This window comes from Vulpes vulpes, chromosome 2 (assembly GCF_048418805.1).
Source record: "Vulpes vulpes isolate BD-2025 chromosome 2, VulVul3, whole genome shotgun sequence".
Lineage (NCBI taxonomy): Eukaryota > Metazoa > Chordata > Mammalia > Carnivora > Canidae > Vulpes > Vulpes vulpes.
Genome location: NC_132781.1, coordinates 152,460,810 through 152,481,984, shown reverse-complemented (window position 1 = coordinate 152,481,984; position 21,175 = coordinate 152,460,810). Strand labels below are relative to the sequence as shown.

The 21,175-nt window shown below is 42.3% G+C and overlaps 1 protein-coding gene across 2 annotated transcripts in view; it reads right to left on the bottom strand.

Moving 5' to 3' along the window:
• Positions 1-16,179, bottom strand: part of WASF2 (WASP family member 2) — a 72,581-nt gene extending 56,402 nt beyond the window's left edge. The window contains exon 1 of one of the 2 annotated variants that reach the window (XM_026014324.2): positions 15,854-16,179. The gene's annotated coding sequence lies outside the window, so the exon portion shown is untranslated. The remainder of the gene's footprint in view (positions 1-15,853) is intronic. The other variant, XM_072750649.1, reaches the window with a different exon arrangement.
• Between the last annotated feature and the right edge of the window lie 4,996 nt (positions 16,180-21,175).

Genomic DNA, 21,175 nt, shown 5'->3' with positions numbered 1-21,175 from the left:
TCAGAGATACAAGAAATAGCTTCTATTTAAGGAGTTCAGTCTTATAGGAGAAATGAGAAAAGTCTACAAATATAAAACAAAATAAAAAGTGATGAAGTTATGGTTTACCTCTGGTTACATAAATCACAGAAGCATCACAGAGAAATATAACTGGACATTAAAAATAAGCAAGATTTGGATATACAGAAACAAGGAGTATTATATCTGAGGCAGACAAACAATGTGAGAAGAAGCACATAAGCAGAAAATAATGAGACATCTCTGGGGAATGAAGATGAGTACATTATTGCAAAAGTAGTGGGAAGCAAGGCTGGAAAGACAGGTAGGGCCAGATCACAGAATCTTAAACAGGTTGAATTTATACTTTAGTCAGTAAGTGATGAGAGTCACACAACTCGAGTTACAGATTACAGAATATTTAGGAAGATGTCACACATCTCACACTTAAACACAGTAGAAGAGAATAGAGCTGGAAAGGGAGAGCAGAATTAGGGACAAGAGTCATGGCAAAGGTAACAAAGGCACTGACTGAACTTGATTAGTGGGAGAAAAAGACATGAAGGGACCTAAGAGCCTTGTCATGAAAAGAGGGAATTCAGGGAAGTCAGTAGCAACTAAAGCCTTACATCTGGATGAACTGGGAAATTAGGGGAGCCAAAGCTTGGCATGTTGGCAGACCTATAACCCAGCCCTAAAATGTGCTGAGGGGCACCTGGGTGGCTCAGATGGTTGAGCATCCAACTCTTGGTTTCAGCTTGAGTGGTGATCTCAGGCTTGTGGAATTGAGCCAGGTGTTGGGCTCTGTGCTCAGTGTGAAGTCTGCTTGTCCCTCTCCCTGTGGTGCTCCCTCTACCTCGTTCTCTCATTAGTAACAAATAAGATTTTTTTTAAAAAATAAGAAAATGTGGGACGCCTGTATGGCTCAGTGGTTGAGCGTCTACCTTTGGCTCAGGCCATGATCCTGGGGTCAAGTCACACATCTGGCTCCCAGTAGGGAGCCTGCTTCTCCCTCTACTTACATCTCTGCCTCTCTCTGTGTGTCTCTCGTGAACAAATAAATAAAATCTTAAAAAAAAAAAGGAATGAGCAGAAGAAAAGCTTAGCCTTCTCATTTTAACCTATAAGGAAGTCAAGGTCCTGAACGAAAATGCTACCCAGGTGTGCTAAATACCTTTCTTAGAGAAGCATATAAAACACTATTTGAGATGACATGATCTTGTATATAGAAAACGCTAAGGAGGGGCACCTGGCTAGCTCAGTCAGGGGAGCATGTGACTCTTGAATTTAGGGTTTTGAGTTCAAGCCCCACATTAGGTGCAGAGATTATTAAAACATAAAATCTTTTTTAAAAAATGCTATGGAGGGATCCCTGGGTGGCGCAGCGGTTTAGCGCCTGCCTTTGGCGCGATCCTGGAGACCCGGGATCGAATCCCACATCAGGCTCCCGGTGCATGGAGCCTGCTTCTCCCTCTGCCTGTGTCTCTGCCTCTCTCTCTCTCTCTCTCTCTGTGACTATCATGAATAAATAAATAAAATCTTAAAAAAATATAAATAAATAAAAATAAAAAATGGGGATCCTTGGGTGGCGCAGCAGTTTGGTGCCTGCCTTTGGCCCAGGGCGTGATCCTGGAGACCTGGGATCGAATCCCACGTTGGGCTCCCGGTGTATGGAGCCTGCTTCTCCCTCTGCCTATGTCTCTGCCTCTCTCTCTCTCTCTGTGACTATCATAAATAAATAAAAATTTAAAAAAATAAAAATAAAAATAAAAAAATAAAAAATAAAAAATGCTATGGAATCCTCAAACCCCCCCCCAAACCCTCTAGAACCAAGGTCAGCAGAATATGAGATCAATATACAAAATCAACTGTATTTCTTTTTTTTTCCAACTGTATTTCTATGCATTAGCAATAAGCAATCCAAAAAGGAAATTAAGAAAACAATTTCATTTACAATAGCATCAAAAAGAATAAAATACTGGGGTGCCTATGTGGCTCAGTTGGTTGAGCGTGTGACTCTTGATATCAGCTCAGGTCACGATCTTGGGGTCCTGGGATGGAGCCTTGCATCAGGCTATACTCTGATCATGGAACCTGCTTATAATTCTCTCTCCCTCTCCCCACCTTGCACTTACTTCCTCTCTCAAAAATAAGTAAGTCTGTTAGTAAAATCTCCTTTTTTTTTTAAGTAGCCCAATGCTAGGTTCGAATTCATGAACCTGAGATCACGACCTGAGCTGAAATCAAGAGTTGAACATTTAACCAACTGAGCCACCCAGGTGCTCTCATCATGCCCTGTAAAGTACAAGAGTTTTTAATTTGGATGAAGTACAATTTACCTATTTTTTCTTGGTTTGTGCTTTTAGGTGTCATATGAAAGAAACTACTGCCTAATCTAAGATTATAAAGATTTACACCTGTGTTTTCTTTTAAGATTTTTACATATTTAGATCTTATATTTAGGCCTTTAATCCATTTTGAGTTATTTTTTTAATGTATTAACATAAAGGTAGGTTGAGGTAGGCTTAGGGTTAGGTAGGGTTCTAACTTTATTCTTTTGCATGTGAGTATCCAGTTGGGGGGGCAGGGGAGAAAGGCAGTGGGGCAGGAGATAGTGACTACAAAGGTGCAAGAGGAAACATTTAGAGGTGATGGATATGTTCATTATGGTTCTCTTTTTCTTAAGATTCATTTCTATATTAAACAAAGAGAGAGACAAAGCAGAGCAAGCAACTAAGAATACCAGTAGGGGGAGCGGGACAGAGAGAGGGGGAGAAGCAGACTCCCTGCTGAGCAAAGAGCCTGACACAGGGCTCGATTCCAGGGCCCTGGGACTGAGCCACCCAGGCATCCCGCTATGTAAATTTTCTTAACTATGGTGGTGGTTTCACTGGTACATACATAAGTCAAAATCTACTAAATTTTACATTTTAAATAGATGTGGTCTGGGATCCCTGGGTGGCACAGCGGTTTAGTGCCTGCCTTTGGCCCAGGATGTGATCCTGGAGTCCCTGGATCGAGTCCCACATCAGGCTCCCTGTGTGAAGCCTGCTTCTCCCTCTGCCCGTGTCTCTGCCTCTCTCTCTCTCTGTGTGTGTCTCTCATGAATAAATAAATAAAATATTTTTTAAAAATAAAAAATAAAAAAAATAGATGTGGTTTATTTTATGTCAACAATATATTTTTTTTTTTAAGTTTTAAGTAGGTTCCACACCCAATGTGAGGCTTGAATTCACCACCCGGATTAAGTCACATGCTCTACTGACTTGAGCCAGCCAGGTGTCCCTTAAGATAATATTTCAATAAAGGTATTATAAAAATAAAAGCACTATTAATTCAAGTATTTAAACTGCTAGGGTTCTATAAGCCAGACAATAATTATTTTTTTTAAAGATTTATTTTACTTTTAAGTAATCTCTGTGTCCAACCTGAGGCTTGAACTCATGGCCCCAGGATCAAGAGTCACATGCTCTACCAACTGAGCCAGCCAGGAGCTCCAATAAGTTTATTTTTTATCTTTAAAAAAATTTTTTTTTAAGATTTTATTTATTTATTAGAGAGAGAGAGAGAGAGAAAGAGACTGCACATGTAAAGAGGGAGGGGTAAAGGGAGAAGCAGACTCCCTGCTGGGCAGGAAGCCAAATGGAGGGCTTGATCCCAAGACCCTGAGATTATGATCTGATCCAAAGGCAGACACTTAACCAACTGAGCCACCCAGGTGCCCTTACCTTTTTTTTTTTTTTTTAAGTAAACTCCACTCCCAAACATGAAGCTCAAACTCAAGACCCCAAGATCAAGAATAGAATATCCAAGACAAAAACAAAACAAAACAATAGTACCACGCTCTAGCAGCTGGCTCAGACAGTAGAGCATGCAATTCTTTTTTTTTTTTTTTTTAATTTTATTTATTTATGATAGTCACGGAGAGAGAGAGGCAGAGACATAGGCAGAGGGAGAAGCAGGCTCCATGCACCGGGAGCCCGACGTGGGATTCGATCCAGGGTCTCCAGGATCGGGATTCGATCCAGGGTCTCCAGGATCGCGCCCTGGGCCAAAGGCAGGCGTCAAACCGCTGCGCCACCCAGGGATCCGGAGCATGCAATTCTTTATCTTAAGGTTGTGTGTTCAAGCCCCAGATCTTGCATAGAGATTACCTAATGAAATTAAAAACAACAATGACAAAAAACAAATTCCTCCCCCCACCCTGAGAATTCATTTAGAAACAGGAATGAGGGGATCCCTGGGTGGCGCAGCGATTTGGCGCCTGCCTTTGGCTCAGGGCGCGATCCTGGAGACCCGGGATCGAATCCCACATCAGGCTCCCGGTGCATGGAGCCTGCTTCTCCCTCTGCCTATGTCTCTGCCTCTCTCTCTCTCTCTCTCTCTGTGTGTGACAATCATAAATAATAAATAATAAAAAAAAATTAAAAAAAAAAAGAAACAGGAATGAGAGTTCTGATATAGTCCCCTCTTACATAAAGATGTATAAACAAAGGGATCCCCCCAGGGAATGATGTTGAAACCTAACCCAAGTAACATTTTTAGAAATCATCCAGAAAAAACTATCTAGTGAAATCTTCTCTGTTGGCAGATGACTCTACAGAAGTAGCTAGAACTAGGAGGATACAAAGTTGTGTGTTGAAAAATGTGGAAAATAGCTTCCATGTAGACAAAAATAAGGTAATGCAGTAATGGAAAAATAGTCTAAACTATAATTATCAGATGATGAGCTCTAAAGCTACCTGTTACACTATAAGAAAAGGGTTTCAGAGTCCCTAGGCTTATCCCGAATACAGCTACAAAATGCAACAAAATGCTGGCTGTTATTATGAAAGCTCTGGAAACACAGAACACATTATCCTGCCCTTGTACAAACCAAAGTGTATCTGTACCTAGAAGAGAATGTGCAGTTGTGGTCAACATTGCACAAAAAGGTAAAATAGAGCAGGCCTATAAAGGTATCCAAAAAGACCAGAGGAGCTTCTATACTTCTGTATGTTTACAGATTTTTTAAAAAATTATATATATATATATATATATATAATATATATACACACACACAAACATACACTAATATATATATATACACACACACACTCATATATATGACTTTAATATAAAACAAAGAGGGTGTGAAATGGTAAACAGATTCTGCAACAAATCTTAGACATTATAAAGCAGTGAGAAGTCTAAAGAATAAAGTATATTAAATTATTTTTTAAGCCAGATTTTAGGATCAGATAGGAGTTGTTTTTTTTTTTGTTTTTTTTTTTTGTTTTTTTTTTAATTCATGAGAAACAGAGAGAGAGAGTCAGAGACATAGGCAGAGGGAGGGAGAAGCAGGCTCCATGCAGGTAGCCCCATGTGGGACTTGATCCTGGAACTCCAGGATCACACCCTGGGCCAAAGGTAGGCACTAAACCGCGGAGCCACCCAGGGAGCCCCTCAGATAGGAGTTTTATGTGGGGGGGAAAAGGGGTGGAGTGAGAAAAGGAAATAAGGAAGGGAGGGAGGAAGGCTTTGAATTCTAGTAGCAGCATGATTAACTCTGTGACCAAGGGCATGTTACTCAATTTCTTTCAGCCTCACTTTTCCTATCTGTAAATAACTAATCTGAAGGACTGCTATGAGAAGGAATGTGCACACTGCCTGGCACATAGTATACACTTACTACTCAGCAGCTACTGCTTTTATTAGGACCAATAAAAAGTAATAGCTTACTACCCAATCCAGCATGTAAAGTAGTAAAACTCATTACTCAGATGAGGTGTACAAAATTTAAGAAAAAGTAATTTACACAGTCTAGGTAAAAAGCATAGGTTACATTTCCATGAGAAATTCCAAAGAGAAATTATGAACTATGGGCAATGTAGTCTTAAATTTTGAAACTGAAATCTTAATCCCTTTCCCAAAAGCAGAATTCAGGACTAGACAGGTAATGTATCCAACCATATATGTCATTTCCTAATGTTTAACAACTGTCAACATTTACTGAGCAATGGATTAAATAATGATGTCATTTAATTCTTCTAATACCCTTGGAGATATGCTCTGTATTTTACAGAAAAATTACATAGGTCTCCGTTTTACAAATAAGAGAACTGAGGCTGAATCATTGCCCAAAATTACATACAAAACTAGTAGTGAGGGTAGCCCTGGTGGCTCAATAGTTTAGCACTGCCTTCAGCCCAGGGCGTGGTCCTGGAGACTCGGTATCGGTCAGACTCCCTGCATGGAGCCTGCTTCTCCCTCTGCCTGTGTCTCTGCCTCTCTCTCTGTCTCTCATGAATAAATAAATAAAATCTTTAAAAAAAGAAAAAAAAGAACTAGTAGTAAAAAAAAAAAAAAAAAAAAAAGAACTAGTAGTGAAGAAGCCTACATTTGAATTCAGATGGATTGACTCCAAATCTACACTCATAACCACAGAACTATACTGTCTCACACTATGCAAGAAATGTTGGGTGCTGGATATTCAAGAATGAGGTGAATGACCAAAGAGTACATAGCGGGGATCCAGAAGCATGCCCCGGGCCAAAGGCAGGCGCTAAACCCGCTGAGCCCCCCAGGGATCCTCCCGGGCCAGGGATTGAGTCCCACATACAGTCTGGCATCCTGCTCCCTGCAAGGAGCCTATTTCTCCTTCTGCCTGTGTCTCTGCCTCTCTGTGTCTCTCTCATGAATAAATAAATAAAATCTTAAAAAAATAAAAAAATTAATAAAAATCCCTAAACTATGGTCTCAGCTGTGGTAAGCAAAATGCAGAGAAAGAGGAAAATATGTCAAAATGCTAAAAGGTAGTGGGGCATCTGGGTGGGTTCGTCAGTTAAACATCCAACTCTTGAATTCTTGGTTTCTGCTCAGGTCAGGATAGCAGGTTCTTGGGATCACTCAGTAGGAGAGAGAGTCTGTTTCTCTCTCCCTTCCCTCCTACCCACCCTCCGCTGTGCAAGTGCATGCACACTGTGTCTCTCTCTGTAAAATAAATGAATAAATCTTTTTTTAAAACATGCTAACTGGGCAGCCCTGGTAGCCCAACAGTTTAGCGCCGCCTTCAGCCCAGGGCGTGATCCTCAAGACCCAGGATCCAGTCCCATGTCGGGCTCCCTGCATGGAGCCTGCTTCTCCCTCTGCCTGTGTCTCTGCCTCTCTCTCTGTGTGTCTCTCATGAATAAATAAATAAAATATTTATTTTTTTTAAATTCTTTTTTTTAAATTTTTATTTATTTATGATAGTCACAGAGAGATAGAGAGAGAGGCAGAGACACAGGCAGAGGGAGAAGCAGGCCCCATGCACCGGGAGCCCGACGTGGGATTCGATCCCGGGTCTCCAGGATCGCGTCCTGGGCCAAAGGCAGGCGCCAAACCGCTGCGCCACCCAGGGATCCCTAAATAAAATATTTAAAAGAAAAAAAAAAAGACCTGGGTTCATAATGATATCCCATGAATTTGGATGAATCTCAAAAATTTTATATTGAACAGGAGAATTCAGGCACAAAGAAGTACATATGGTGTGAGTCAAGAACAGGCAAAATTAATTTGTAAGGACAGAAATCAGAACAGTGGTTGCCTCTAAAATAGTAGGGACTAATTGGAAGGGTGGAAGGGTGTGTGAGGGAAGACTGGAAGGTTATAAAAATGTTCTATATCCTGACTGGAGTGCTGGCTACACATGTGTTTACATTTGTCAAAATTCATCTAATTATATATTTCTTTCTGTCCATTTCACAGTATGCAAACTGTACCATTAAAAAATCTCATTAAGGGATCCCTGGGTGGCGCAGCACTTTGGCGCCTGCCTTTGGCCCAGGGCACGATCCTGGAGACCCGGGATCGAATCCCACGTCAGGCTCCCGGTGCATGGAGCCTGCTTCTCCCTCTGCCTATGTCTCTGCCTCTCTCTCTCTCTCTGTGTGTGACTATCATAAATAAATAAAAATTAAAAGAAAAATAGAAAAAAATCTCATTAAATTCAAACAAAGAAAGAAGAAAGACAAAAAGAAAGAAATCTCATTAAAAAAATGAAGGAGGTAAAAATAATAGATAGGAAAGTAAAATAATAAAATAAATAAAATAAAATAATAAAAAAATTTAAATTAGGGGATTCCTGGGTGGCTCAGCGGTTTAGCGCCGGCCTTTGGCCCAGGGCGCGATCCTGGAGTCCTGGGATCGAGTCCCACATCGGGCTCCTGGCATGGAGCCTGCTTCTCCCTCCTCCTGTGTCTCTGCCTCTCTCTCTCTCTCTCTTTCTCTATCATAAATAAATAAATAAATAAATAAATCTTTAAAAACAATGTTAAATTAAATTAAAAAATAAATAAAATAAAATAAAATAAAAATAAAATAAAATAAAATAAATAAAATAAAATAAAATAAAATAAAATAAAATAAAATAAAATAAAATAAAATAAAATAAAATAAAATAGGGCAGCCTGGGTGGCTCATCAGTTTAGCGCCACCTTCAGCCCAGGGCATGATTCTGGAGACCCAGGATCCAATAGGGCTCCCTGCATGGAGCCTGCTTCTCCCTCTGCCTGTCTCCGCCTCTGTCACTCTCTGTGTCCCTAATAAATGAAATACTTAAATAAATAAATAAGCAAATAAACAAATAAATAAAGGGTAGGGACTCCTGGGTGGCTTAGTCGGTTACCAGTCCCTCTCTCTTTTTTTTTTTTTTAAGACTGATTGATTCATGAGAGACAGAGAGGGAGGCAGAGACATAGGCAGAAGGAGAAGCAGGCTCCATGCAGGGAGCCTGATGTAGGACTTGATCTGGGTCTCCAAGATCATGTCCTGGGCTGAAGGCAGGCCCTAAACGGCTGAGCCACCCAGGAATCCCAGCCAGTCTGACTCTGGACTCCAACCCAGGTCATGATCTCAGCATCCTGTGATCAAGCTCCTCCTTGGGTTCTACGCTCAGTGCAGAGTCCACTTATCCCTCTCCCTCTGCTCCTTCCCATACTCTCTAAAATAAATAAAATCTAAAAAAAAAATTTTTAAAGATCTTATTTATTTATTTATTCATGAGAGACCCAGAAAGAGAGAAAGAAACACAGGCAGAGAGAGAAGCAGACTCCCTACAAGGAGCCCCATGTGGGACTAGATCCCAGGACCTCAGGATTATGACCTGAGTCTGAAGGCAGACACTCAACCACTGAGGCACCCAGGCGCCCCAAATAAAATCTTTTTTAAAAAATTAAAAATAAGGGGACGCCTGGATAGCTCAGCAATTTAGTGCCGCCTTCAGCCCAGGGAGTGATCCTGGGGACCCAGAATAGAGTCCCATGTCGGGCTCCCTGTAGGGAGCTGCTTCTCCCTCGGCCTGTGTCTCTGCCTCTCCCTCTCTGTGACTCTCATGAATAAATAAATAAAATCTTTAAAACAAAACAAAACAAAAAAAAACACCTGGGTAGCTCAGCGGTTGAGCGTCTGTCTTCAGCTCAGGGTGTGATCCCTGACTCGCGGATGGGGATCGCAGATGAGGATCATATTGGGCTTCCTTCTCCCTCTGTCTGTGTCTCTGCCTCTCTCTCTGTCTCTCATAAATAAAAATAAAAATAAAAAAAAATAAAAATAAAAATAAAATAAAATAAAATAAAATAAAATAAAATAAAATAAAATAAATAAAGGTCAGAGGCTGAAAGGATGGGCAAAATGGTTGAAGGGGAGTGAGAGGTAAAGGCCTGTAGTTATGGAATGAATAAGTCACAGAGATGAAAGGTACAACATTGGGAATATAGTCAACAGTATTGCAATAGCCCTGTTATGACAAAAGAAGATCACGCCCCGGGCCAAATGCAGGCTTTAAACCGCTGAGCCACCCAAGGATCCCCAGAAATACTATTCTTTAAAGACTATCAATATTCTACAAAGGGAAATTAGAGTTCTCAATTGTGAACGGAAAGGAACATCAATGGGCATGACCTAAGACCTCCTTCTACATAGTTAAACAACAATTTCTCAAGATATGATTTAAGAGAAAGCTTTCAGGGACGCCTGGGTGGCTCAGTGGTTGAGCGTCTGCCTTCCGCTCAGGGTGTGATCCTGGAGTTCCAGGACTGAGTCCCACATTGGGCTCTCTGCATGGAGCCTGCTTCTCCCTCTGCCTATGTCTCTGCCTCTCTCTGTGTGTCTCATGAATAAATAAAGTCCTTTTTATTTTTTTAAGATTTTATTTATTTATTCATGAGAGAGAGAGAGAGAGAGAGAGAGAGAGGCAGAGACACAGGCAGAGGGAGAAGCAGGCTCCATGCAGGTAGCCCGAGGTGGGACTCAACCCTGGGTCTCCAGGACTACGCCCTGGGTCAAAGGCGGCGCTAACCGCTGAGCCACCTGGGCCACCCAATAAAGTCTTTTTTAAAAAAAGAGAGAGAAAGCTTTTTATTTTTTTTTTTAAGAGAAAGCTTTTTAGATTGCTTGTTAGTACTTGCTACAACAATGGCATAATCAGGGGGGAAAAGGCTCACTTTTGAATACTTGAGAGTAAAAGAATTGTTTTTATTATTTTACTATGTCAATTACAAAGTTTAAATATCACAAAGTTTAAATATCACCATAAGCCACATCATATATTTGTGTGTATATATGCCCCCACGTGTGTGTATATATGTATGTGTGCATATATACACATAGTCATTGAAATTGGAACTAAGCTGAACCACTGCTTCTTTTTAAAAGGGCTTCTACAGTCTAAAAATAAGAAACTTACTTCTGTTCAACTGGAATTAATCTTACAACTAAGAGAGTATGCCTCAGACTCCCATATTTCACCAGAAAAGAAAAACAGCTTGAAAAATATTATAGGCAAAGTTTAATAGCCTCTCCCATCAATCTCAAACTATTTTTCTTTATTAGTGTGTAGAAATCATGAAAAGCAAATTTTTCTGATATTTCTATATCTGAACATTATTTCCTCTGCAAGCATTCAACAATTCTTGTTTCTATTCTTCTCTTTTCTAATTCAATTCTGTTTGGTTTCTAAGTTAAGAAGTGTGTTTCATTTGCATAAATGGTAACTATTCTGAGATACCATTCATAACTATACATTTGAATTCTCCAGAGTACCATTCATAACTTCAAATGGAACAGGAAAAAATTCATTCAACATCACTTTAGTGGTGACTAAAACATGAATGATTATAATGTTATATTGTGGAAGATTGGTCAAAGGCGAGTGAAGTCCCCAAATGTTACTACTAACTTTTAATCACTTTATGAATGCCCCAAGGGACCAAGAACCATTGCCTTGACCAATCTACCCATCATAAAACATACTGAGCTTAGAAAAACATGCCCATTAGCTAAACATAATTTTTTTAGAGTTATAAAGTATCTATGCAGGAACATCAAAAGATGTAACTTAGCCATAAAACTCAAAAATTATCAAAGAAGAATCCTGACAAGTCATGGCAAGTTTTCTACAAAACCAATGCTGACTTTTCTTTAGGTGTTCTTTTCATCTATGAGCTCTTCCAAGAAAATCTTTTATGCAAGGTAGTAGTAGTCTAGTAGTTCTTTACACCATTAATCAGTGGTAGAAACTAAATTTACATAGATCTGCACAAATAATTCAGCTATCTATCTGTACTGCTATAATATATTTAAACCAAATAAAATAAAATTTGAACAGAAAAAGAAAATAATGGGGCTATTTTAAGGCTGGTCACCTCCTGGTTTCCCTAGTTTTTCTTTCTTATCTGAAAGTCATAAACAAGAGATTGTATAACCAGAAAGAAGGAATAAAAGGAGACTGTATACCTAAGAATGTCTATATTTACTTCCCTCTATGATCCCACCACCTCTACCCTTGATATAGTAGTTCTATATACAGGGGACAATTGTGCCCCTTGGGAGACATTTCACAATACCTAGAGACATTTTTGGCTGTCAGAACTAGTGAGAAGAGGGTACTAATGGGTAGTGAGTAAAGACCAGGGATGCTGCTAAACATCCCACAATACACAAGACAGCCCTCCACAATGACAGATTATCCCACCCAAAATGTCAATAGTGTCAAGGTTGAGAAACCCTACCCCAAGGCCTAACAAAGACCTACCTCTCAGAAGACAATAAATATTTGCTGATTTGAACTGAAAAGACCATGAATTAGAAGAAAAGCAAAACCTACAAGAATGAAGAAGACAGAGGCCATGATTTAAGCAGTATCAGCATCTATAAGCCTTTATTGAATGTTGAGCACCAGTCACAGCAAAAATGAACAACCCAGTCCTGCTCTTAAGAAGCTCATGGTCAAGCAGGGAGAAGAGTTTTGTAATTCGTCTAACATCAGATTTGACAATCTGATAAATGTTTTAACAAAGGAGAAAACAGGGGCACCTGGGTGGCTCAGTCAGTTAAAAAATCTGCCTTTGGCTCAGATAATAATCCCAGATCCCAGGGTCCTGGGACCCAAACTGAGTCAGGCTCCTGCTCAGCAGGGAGTCTGTCCCTCCTCCTCCACCCATCCTCTGTCTTTGGCTTTCTCTGTCTCAAATAAATAAAAGATTGGAAATAGGGACGGCTGGGTGGCTCAGCGGTTAAGCACCTGCCTTCAGCTCCATGGCGTAATCCTGGAATCCTGGAGTCCCCTCGGGCTCCCTGCATGGAGCCTGCTTCTCCCTCTGCCTATGTCTCTGCCTCTCTCTCTCTCATGAATAAATAAATCTCAAAAAAAAAAAAAAAAAAAATCTTTGAAATAAAAAGAGGTATAGGAAAAAATAAAAACAAAATTTAAAAGAGGGGTAGAGTGTCATTCAAAGATCTGTAACAGGGAACAATGAGGATATTAAAAGGAAATTTTGGTATTTAAGGAAAAATGTACATTGGTATATATTAATTAGAATATGATAATTACATGAAAGAAGACACAAAAAGTGTCTTCTATGTACTACTGTTTTTAGGACTCATGCCTTTGAAATTAGTTTGGTTTACAATATTTTCCCTTGTAATTGTCCTTGTCATCACATAAGTTTTATCCACACTTATTTATCCATGTAGGTTTTATCCATTTATCCACAATCCCTTCAATTCCAAAATCTAAAAGGCTATAAAAACAAGTTCTTAAATATTTATTTGGTAGCAAAACCTGACAAGAAATGATATGATAGTAATTATTTATACCAGTTGGTGTGAACATTCTGACATTTTACTACACATGGGAATGTGTTTGATTACAAGGTGCTGACCCTGACCTCTCTGGGATGTTATATAACATAAAGTACATGTACTATATTCCTTTTCTAAAATCCCAAAAAATTTTTTTAAAAATTTAAAAAATAACAAAATAAAATCCCAAAAATTCTATATGCAAAAAAATATCTAGTCCCAAGAACTGTTTTGTTTTTTGGGTTTTTTTTGGCCCCAAGGTATTTTGATATGGTATGCTAACTAAGATTAAGTCTTAAACAGGCTTATACTAAGTCTTATTAGTCTTATAACTAATAAAGCGAATGAAAATAGATCTTCACATACAATAAATTCATTGCCTTAACAACTATTCACATACACAATCCTGTAAAATGAAGCATCAAAAAGATTTTTAACAAATGTCAAAACTCAAACATACCATTACGTTTTTTCAAGTGACGGTGATATTTGCATCATCCAGTATCTAAATCAATTCTTCTTAGGTTGAAATTCACTAATTTAAATCATAGTTAAGACAGACCAAAAGACTGCAATTGGTTACTGAGGAAAAGAATCAAGGGACGCCTGGGTAGCTCAGAGGTTGAGCGTAGGCCTTCGGCTCAGGGCGTGATCCCAGAGTCGCAGGATTGAGTCCCACTTCGGGCTTCCTGCCTGGAGCCTGCTTCTCTCTCTGCCTGTGTCTCTGAGTCTCTCTCTCTCTTTCTCTGTCTCTCTCATGAATAAATAAATAAATAATCTTAAAAAAAAAAAAAAGAAGAATCATCCACTGGTAAACAACAAACTCAGTAAAATGTTCTGATTTTTAAGAAATTTATCTCAGAGGGTTTCATACCTAAAATTATTGCATTCTAGAATACAATTCCCCAATTTTGAACAAATTACAATTGACTTTTCCTGTGAAAGCGGGGCCTCAGACACGGACAGCAACAGGGATTGCTCCTAAGATATTTGAACTGCAAGAAGAGTTTCAAAGTTCTTTCCTTCCTTCCTCCTTCAGTTGCTGCTTTTCTGGTTTTAGAATTTCAAACAAAGAAATACATATTGGCTCCACTGCTAAGAAACGCCCTCTTTCTCAGCAACTTCCTCTTCCAATTTTCTTCCCCTATCATTGACACATGAGAACAATACACTCTGCCTGTCCTACCATTTTGATTAACCAAAAGCTGAGGCTTGAAAAAATTAAGGGCTACAATTTATAGTATCCAGCTACTAGTCTTTGACTCCAGGTCCAAAATCTTCACTCATCTAGAAGTCAGATAACAAGGAACACAAAGAAAGGAAGGAATATTATTCTTCATCAGAGGCAGGGTACTGAAACTTTCGTTCCAAGAATCGGAAGAAATTTGAACAAATGGAAAATTTCTCTCATCACAAGAAAATTTAGCCTTCTTAGGGAGGAGGAAAAGCTACTGGGCTGGCACCACTCTGAACCAAGAGTCAAGTCTAAACACCAACAGTTGGTGAACTACAGGTCACTTGGGACAGCATCCAAAATGAGTTCTTTGAGGTTTTGACCTTTTACACTTCACAGTAACTTCTACAATTTAGAAATGGTCCTTTCTAACTTACAAACTGAAGAAAGGGAATACACTTATAATTAGCAATCCGGAGATCAAGGTCCAGCCTGTCTCCATGCCATAAGTCAATTCAAGTGTCTGGGACCAGACCCCTCCCCCTAGTTGTGACAAAGCAAACTTCTTTTAAGTGGACAATGACTTCCCCCTTGTCTGGTGATTCTCAAAGGAAACCACCTTATGGTTGGTAAGCTCTGTACCTCACCATGTGACCCTGGACAAGTTACTTAACTCCCCTGAAACTCAGTTTCCTTATGTGTAAGTTCTCAACAGGCACTGTAAAAATTCAGTAAGAACATAAGCCCAAATAAGCACTGGCACATAGTAGGAGCAGCATAAACGCTCCCCCTCCTATTCCTAACCCACCGAGAATTCTTTTGGGCCTAAATTTCAATCATTGCCCCAAGAAGCCCCAAGGATGCTATCCTCTCTTCTGATGCACTAGTGTATAAAACTTTGCCATCTCAGAGGGTCTAGGATCCTAGAATATCAAGACAATCGGGAGTCCACCTCATCACAGTCTGGGGTCCATCCAGAGCTTTCACGGAAGAGCCCCTCTGGCCAACTCTCCTCCTGACCCTGCAGAACCATCCAATACACATATATACGGGCACACACGTACACACAGTCCTCTCCACCACTCCTCCTGACCTAGCAGGCCAGAGGTCTCAAAGAGCACTTCAATTCCTTCATGGCCCAGAGATGGAAACTGGGGAAGAACTTGCCCGAGATCTCCGAGAACATCAGAGATCCAACTCATGTACAACTGCCTGCAAAGCCTTCGTTCTACAAATAGGGAAACTGAGGCCCAGAGAGGGAAGTGACTTGCCCAAGGTCACACAGCGAGTTAGTGGCAGCGCCAGGTCAGGTTGGGGGCACTTTCCAAGCCTAGCAGATTTGCGGGCCCCCTCCAAGTCTCCGAGGGGATCTCCAGGACACCTCACCCCTGCGGAGGGGAGTGTACAGTAAGAGGCCACCCCGCGCTGACCGCTCGCCCGGCCACTGCCCGTCAGCGGCGGGAGGCGCGCCACCGACTCCCCGGGGACCCCCGCGAGGCTCCGGGCAGGGGGTAGGCGGTGGCGGCGCGGCCGGGCCCGGCGCCTCACGGCGGGGCCCGCCCGCGGGGACTTGTTGCTCACCTGGTCGCGCGCGGCCGCCCTCAGAGATAGAGGGGCCGACCAGCCGCCCTTCTCCGCACGGGGTCTGTTCCCGCGGGCCGCCTCCCGGGACGCCACACAGCCAGACCCCCCTCAGCGCGCTACGCCCCCAGCCGCGCTCACCCGGCCCGCGTCCGCCATTACGCGATTCCCCGCCCTGGGACGCAGCCACACCCCGCCAAAGGCCCTGATTGGCTCCCTGCCCCACCCTCCTGGGGCTTTCGGGCATTCCATTGGCCTGAGTCGAGTGCCAGTTAAATAGCTACGCAAAAGACGTACTCCCGGGCAGCGCCTGGGGAGCTCCACCCGAGCTACTTCCGCAATCGGAGTAAACAGCGGGGGGGCAAACCAAGTGAAGTGGGGGTGGAGATGAAGCGGGATCAACTCCTAAATTCAGGATAGGAAAATCCCAGCGAAGAAAGTGGGAAAACTCGTACAAAGCGTATTGAAAGATGGGTTCTTCTCGGAAGAGTTCAAAGAACCAGGATTTTTGGCGTAAAAAATGGGGCCAAACCTCTGAACTTTCTGTGGACACCCCTCAAGTTGCAGGTAGTTTTGTCCCTTCTCCCCGGGTCTCAGGCCCGACTGAAAGGAGGGTGGGGAGCGTGAGTCAGAGGCTCCTGCCCGCCGCTAAACGGTTCTTCCGGGGCGAGGTCCGGGGTTTGGGACTAGGAGCTGGTTCTGAAGGGCTAGCGTGAGGTGAGCAGGACCCTGGTTCGGGCGCCACCTCATTCTGCGACCTCAGACAACTTCCTGGACTTACCTGGGTCTCAGTTTGTCCTTCCGCAAAATAGGAGCAGTCATGTCTGCCTCTTGTCCTGGCATATTTGTTGAGGCCACGTGCCTGAGTTGGGTGCATGTGCGGTTTTTGGTTTTGTTTTTTTTGTTGTTGTTTTTTTTTTAATTCTAAAAGGCTGCGGCTGGATATCAATGCGACAAATTCACAAGTTAGCGATAATCTCTCATTTAGTTCTCTACAGCTACTCTGTAAGGCGGAAACTTCCCTCCTATTGCAGGAGAGAAAATTGAAAACTCCACGACTTAACCTAAGTCACCCAGGGAATTTGAAACAACCCTAGGAGTCAAGCCTGTATCTTTTGTCTTCCATTTCTGTACCTCTCCCCACCCCCCACCCCCCAGGCTTGGTGTCCCCTGAGAAAGACTTTCCAACACCAACCCTTTAGCGTTGCAGGGGCCAGGCCAGTCCCCATTTCTTTGGTCACCATAGGCCGCAGCTGTTTCCAGGGTCCTAAGAATCAGGACGTGAGTAGGGGATGACAGGTGGGTCAGCAACCCAGACAGAATCCCAAACAAGGACACAGAGAGGCAGTGACACATTGAGGGCCCTCAGCAGGGCAGCCTCCATGCCAAGACTTAAATCCAGGTCTCTCTGCTCTCAGAACAGGGCTCTTTTCATTGCAGGATTGTTTTTCCCAGAAGGGCTGCCTTGGCTGTAATTCCTATTCCTTTTCCCTCTTTGGAAAGGAAGGAAGCCAAGATGGGAGTGGGAGGGGAGCAGCCTAAGACTTTAGAAGGGCAGAGACCACCAAGTGTGTGGTGCTGAAAGAGCCTCAGTGCTGGCTGAGTCAGTGACCTCCAGGCTCAAATTGGGACATGTGGTCTGACAACCAATGACTATTTAAATCGTGACTGTGGCCATTGAGTGCTGAGAGGCAGCAGGTGCTGTGCAGAAGTCAGTGGCTTTGGGTCAGCCTGACCTGAAATTGAATCCAAGCTCCACCATTTTCTAGCTCTCTGAGCCTCACCTATGTATTCTCTAAAATGGGGACAACAGAGCACCTGGGTGGCCCAGTCGGCTCAGGTCATGATCTCCAGGTCCTGGGATTGAGCCCCAAGACAGGCTCCCTGCTCAGTCATGATGAGTCTGCTTCTCCCTCTCCCTCTGCCCCTCCTCCCACTCATGAGTTACCTCTTTCTCTCTCTCTCTCTCTCTCTCTCAAATAAATAAAATCCTTAAAAAATAAATAGGGGGCAGTCTCGGTGGTTCAGAGGTTTAGTGCCACCTTCAGCCCAGGGCATGGTCCTGGAGACCTGGGATGGAGTCCTAGGTCCGGCTCCCTGCATGGAGCCTGCTTCTCCCTCTGCCTGTGTCTCTGCCTCTCTCTCTCTCTCTCTGTCCCTCATGAATAAATAAAATCTTTTAAATTTTTAATTAATTAATTAAAATAAATAGGGAAAACAGACATCACTGCTAATACATATATATATGTATATACATCCACATCACTGCTGAAAAAATTAAAATTTTAAAATTTTAAATAAAATGGGGACAACAGGGCAGTTGTGAGGATTCAGTGACTTAATTGTAGAATTAATAAGTCATGTGTGTAGATACCTAGTAGCTATCCATTCATATATTCATCTATTCAATAAAAAATTGTTAGGGGTGCCTGAGTGGCTCACTTGGTTAAGTATCTGCCTTGGGTTCACGTTCAGGTCATGATCCAAGGGTCCCGGAATAGAACCCCCTCACAGAGCTTCCTCCTCTGCAGGGGGCCTGCTTCTCCCTCTCCCTACCACTTCCCCTGTTTGTGCTCGAAGTCTCTCTCTCTTTCTATCCAATAAAATCTGTCAAATAAATAAATAAAATATTTTAAAAATAATAAAAATACAAAATTATTAAGCACCAGGGCACCTTGCTGGCTCAGTCAATAGAGCATATGACTCTTGATTTCAGAGTAAGTTCAAGCCCCATGTTGGGTGTAGGGTTTACCTAAAAAAAATTATTAGGGGGTCCCTGGGTAACTCAGAGGTTTTTTGTTGTTGTTGTTGTTGTTGTTGTTGTTTTTGTTTTTTGACTCAGAGGTTTAGCACCTGCCTTCAGCCCAGGGCCTGATCCCGGAGACCAGGGATTGAGTCCCACATCGGGCTTCCTGCATGGAGCCTGCTTCTCCCTCTGCCTGTCTCTGCCTCTCTCTCTTTCTCTGTGTCTCTCGTGAATAAATAAATAAAATTAAAAAAAAAATTAACCACTGACAGTATAGGCAGCCTGCCAGTGGTACAGCTACAATGGTGGGCAAAACAGACCCTCATGGAGCTTAGAGTTTAGTGAGGAAGTAAGTTATAAAACAAATGACCAAAGGAATCAAAATACAGTTAAGAGCTGTGATAAGGAACAAGAAGGCAAAGTACAATGTGTTTATAAAAGTGAATGTTGGGATGGGGTGGGGCCAGAGGATGCTTCCCGAAGAGGTAATATCTGAGGGTGAGTTGGTGAATGGGGGTTAACTAGGCAGCAGGTGGTAGGGAGACATGTTGCAGGCCAAGAGAAACTGTGTAGAAAGCATCTAAGCCAATTGGGCTGGATGGCAATGGGGAGGGAGGGCCAAGCTCATACAGGGGCCTAAACAAATGAGGTGTTACAGGGGAGGGAACCTGGCTTTGAAAGTGAGGCTGATTTCCAAGGGTCTATGTATTTTTCTGGTAGTCCTTGAATGCAAGCTTTGAGGCCAACCCACCTGGATTTGAATCCTGGCTCTGCTGTCTCATCTCAGACTGTGTGACCTTGATCAGTCGCCACACCTCTCTGTGCCTCATCTACTTTTCTAAGAAATAGGGATAATAATAAAGCATCACAAGGTGGGCGTGAGGATTCAATGTGGAAATGCGTATGAAGCGTTCTGGCCCATAATGGCACTCCATAAAAGGTGCATGGTCTTCTCAGCAGGGAGGGAGGTGAGCCTGAGGCAACAGATCCAGCAGATAAGTTTGGGAGAGAGCTGATGCAAGCGTCTATACACTGGGCCAATTGTCATCTGACCTTAATTGTTTTGGAAGACTTTGAAGCCAGGGAAGCCTGGATTCAAATCACAGCTACATCGCATCCTAGCAGTGTGACCCTGAGTAAGTGACTTCACCTCTCTGAGCCTCAGTTTCCTTATCCGAAAAATCAGAATTGTAATTGTTTTTATCTCCCAGAACTGTGAAAGTTAAATGAAATAATAAATGCAAAACACTTTGCACAGTGCTTGGCACATAGTAAGCAGCTGTTGAATGTTAACTTTAATAGTATTATTGTCATGGACTCTAAACAGTAACTTTATTAGTAATTTAATAAAAAGTATTATTGTCAATCTCAGCATTACTACCTACACGACGTAAGGTTCCAGAGCTTTGTTTGAAGGTTGTCTGGCAACAGGAGCTATAGTTTCTCCTTATCGCAATGGACATAGACAATCTCCTCCTTTCTGAGAAGATGGTGCTGAACATTTTAATAATGATATTAATAAGCACTAACACTGAGCATTTACTATGTGTCAAACATGTGTTGAGTGCTGTACATACATTAACTAGTAAATCCTCCTACTAGTCCTATGAGTGAGGTCCTGTCATTACCGTCATTTTACAATGAGATAAAAGAAGCAGGAAGAGGTTAAATGACTGGCCACCCAGTCAGCAAGCGGCAGAGCTGGAATTCGAACCCAGCCTCTGAACCTGAGAGGGTTTACTGCTCTTGAGGGGTAAACCCTCCCTCTCCTACCCAAGGGGATAGAGTTATCACCTGGAGGGATGAAATTATCCGCTGTCGGTAGCTGGGTCCCCAGATTTTTTTTTTAAATTTTTTTTGAGTCCCCAGATTCTGAAGGCCAAACAAACCTGCTCCTTTCGCACTAATTCTGAAAAGTAACCCATGCCTGTGTGTTCCCTGCCCCCGAGGCAGATAAGAGCAGGGAACAGACCCTCTTCCACTGCAAAGGAAAGCAAAAAGACGTTTAGAGTCACCAGAACTGGGTCTGAGTCCCAACTTAGCCACTTAATGATTCTGTGGTCTTGGCCAAGTCACACTCCCTGTCTGAGCCTCAGTTTCCTTATCTATGAAATAGGGATGATAGCAGCTCTACACACAGGGTTGTTGTGAGGAACAGAAAAAATAAGGCCTGCATAAACTATGAAGTGCTGTCAGCACAGGCGTGCCTCTCCTTGTTGCTATGGGGATGGCAAGCATCCTGGAGAAAGCAGCCCAAACCAGTATAGCAGGCAAAATTGCCATCTCTAGAAAAAGTCCTGGGTTTGAGTCCCAGATCTGCCTTTCACAGCCTGTATGACCTAGAGCAGGTTATAAAACCTGGCTGAGCCTCAGTTTTCTCATCTATAGAATGGAGTGAATAATATTGATCTCATAGACCTATAGAGAAAAACACATGGAGGGAATGCATAAGAAGCCAAGAACCAATTCCTGGTACGGACCTGGCAAAGCCCAGGGCCTTAAGGGATTCTAAGGGAAGAAACAAAGCACAGAGACCATGAAGATTCACAGTGACCCCTCTTCACCACCCCTATTTG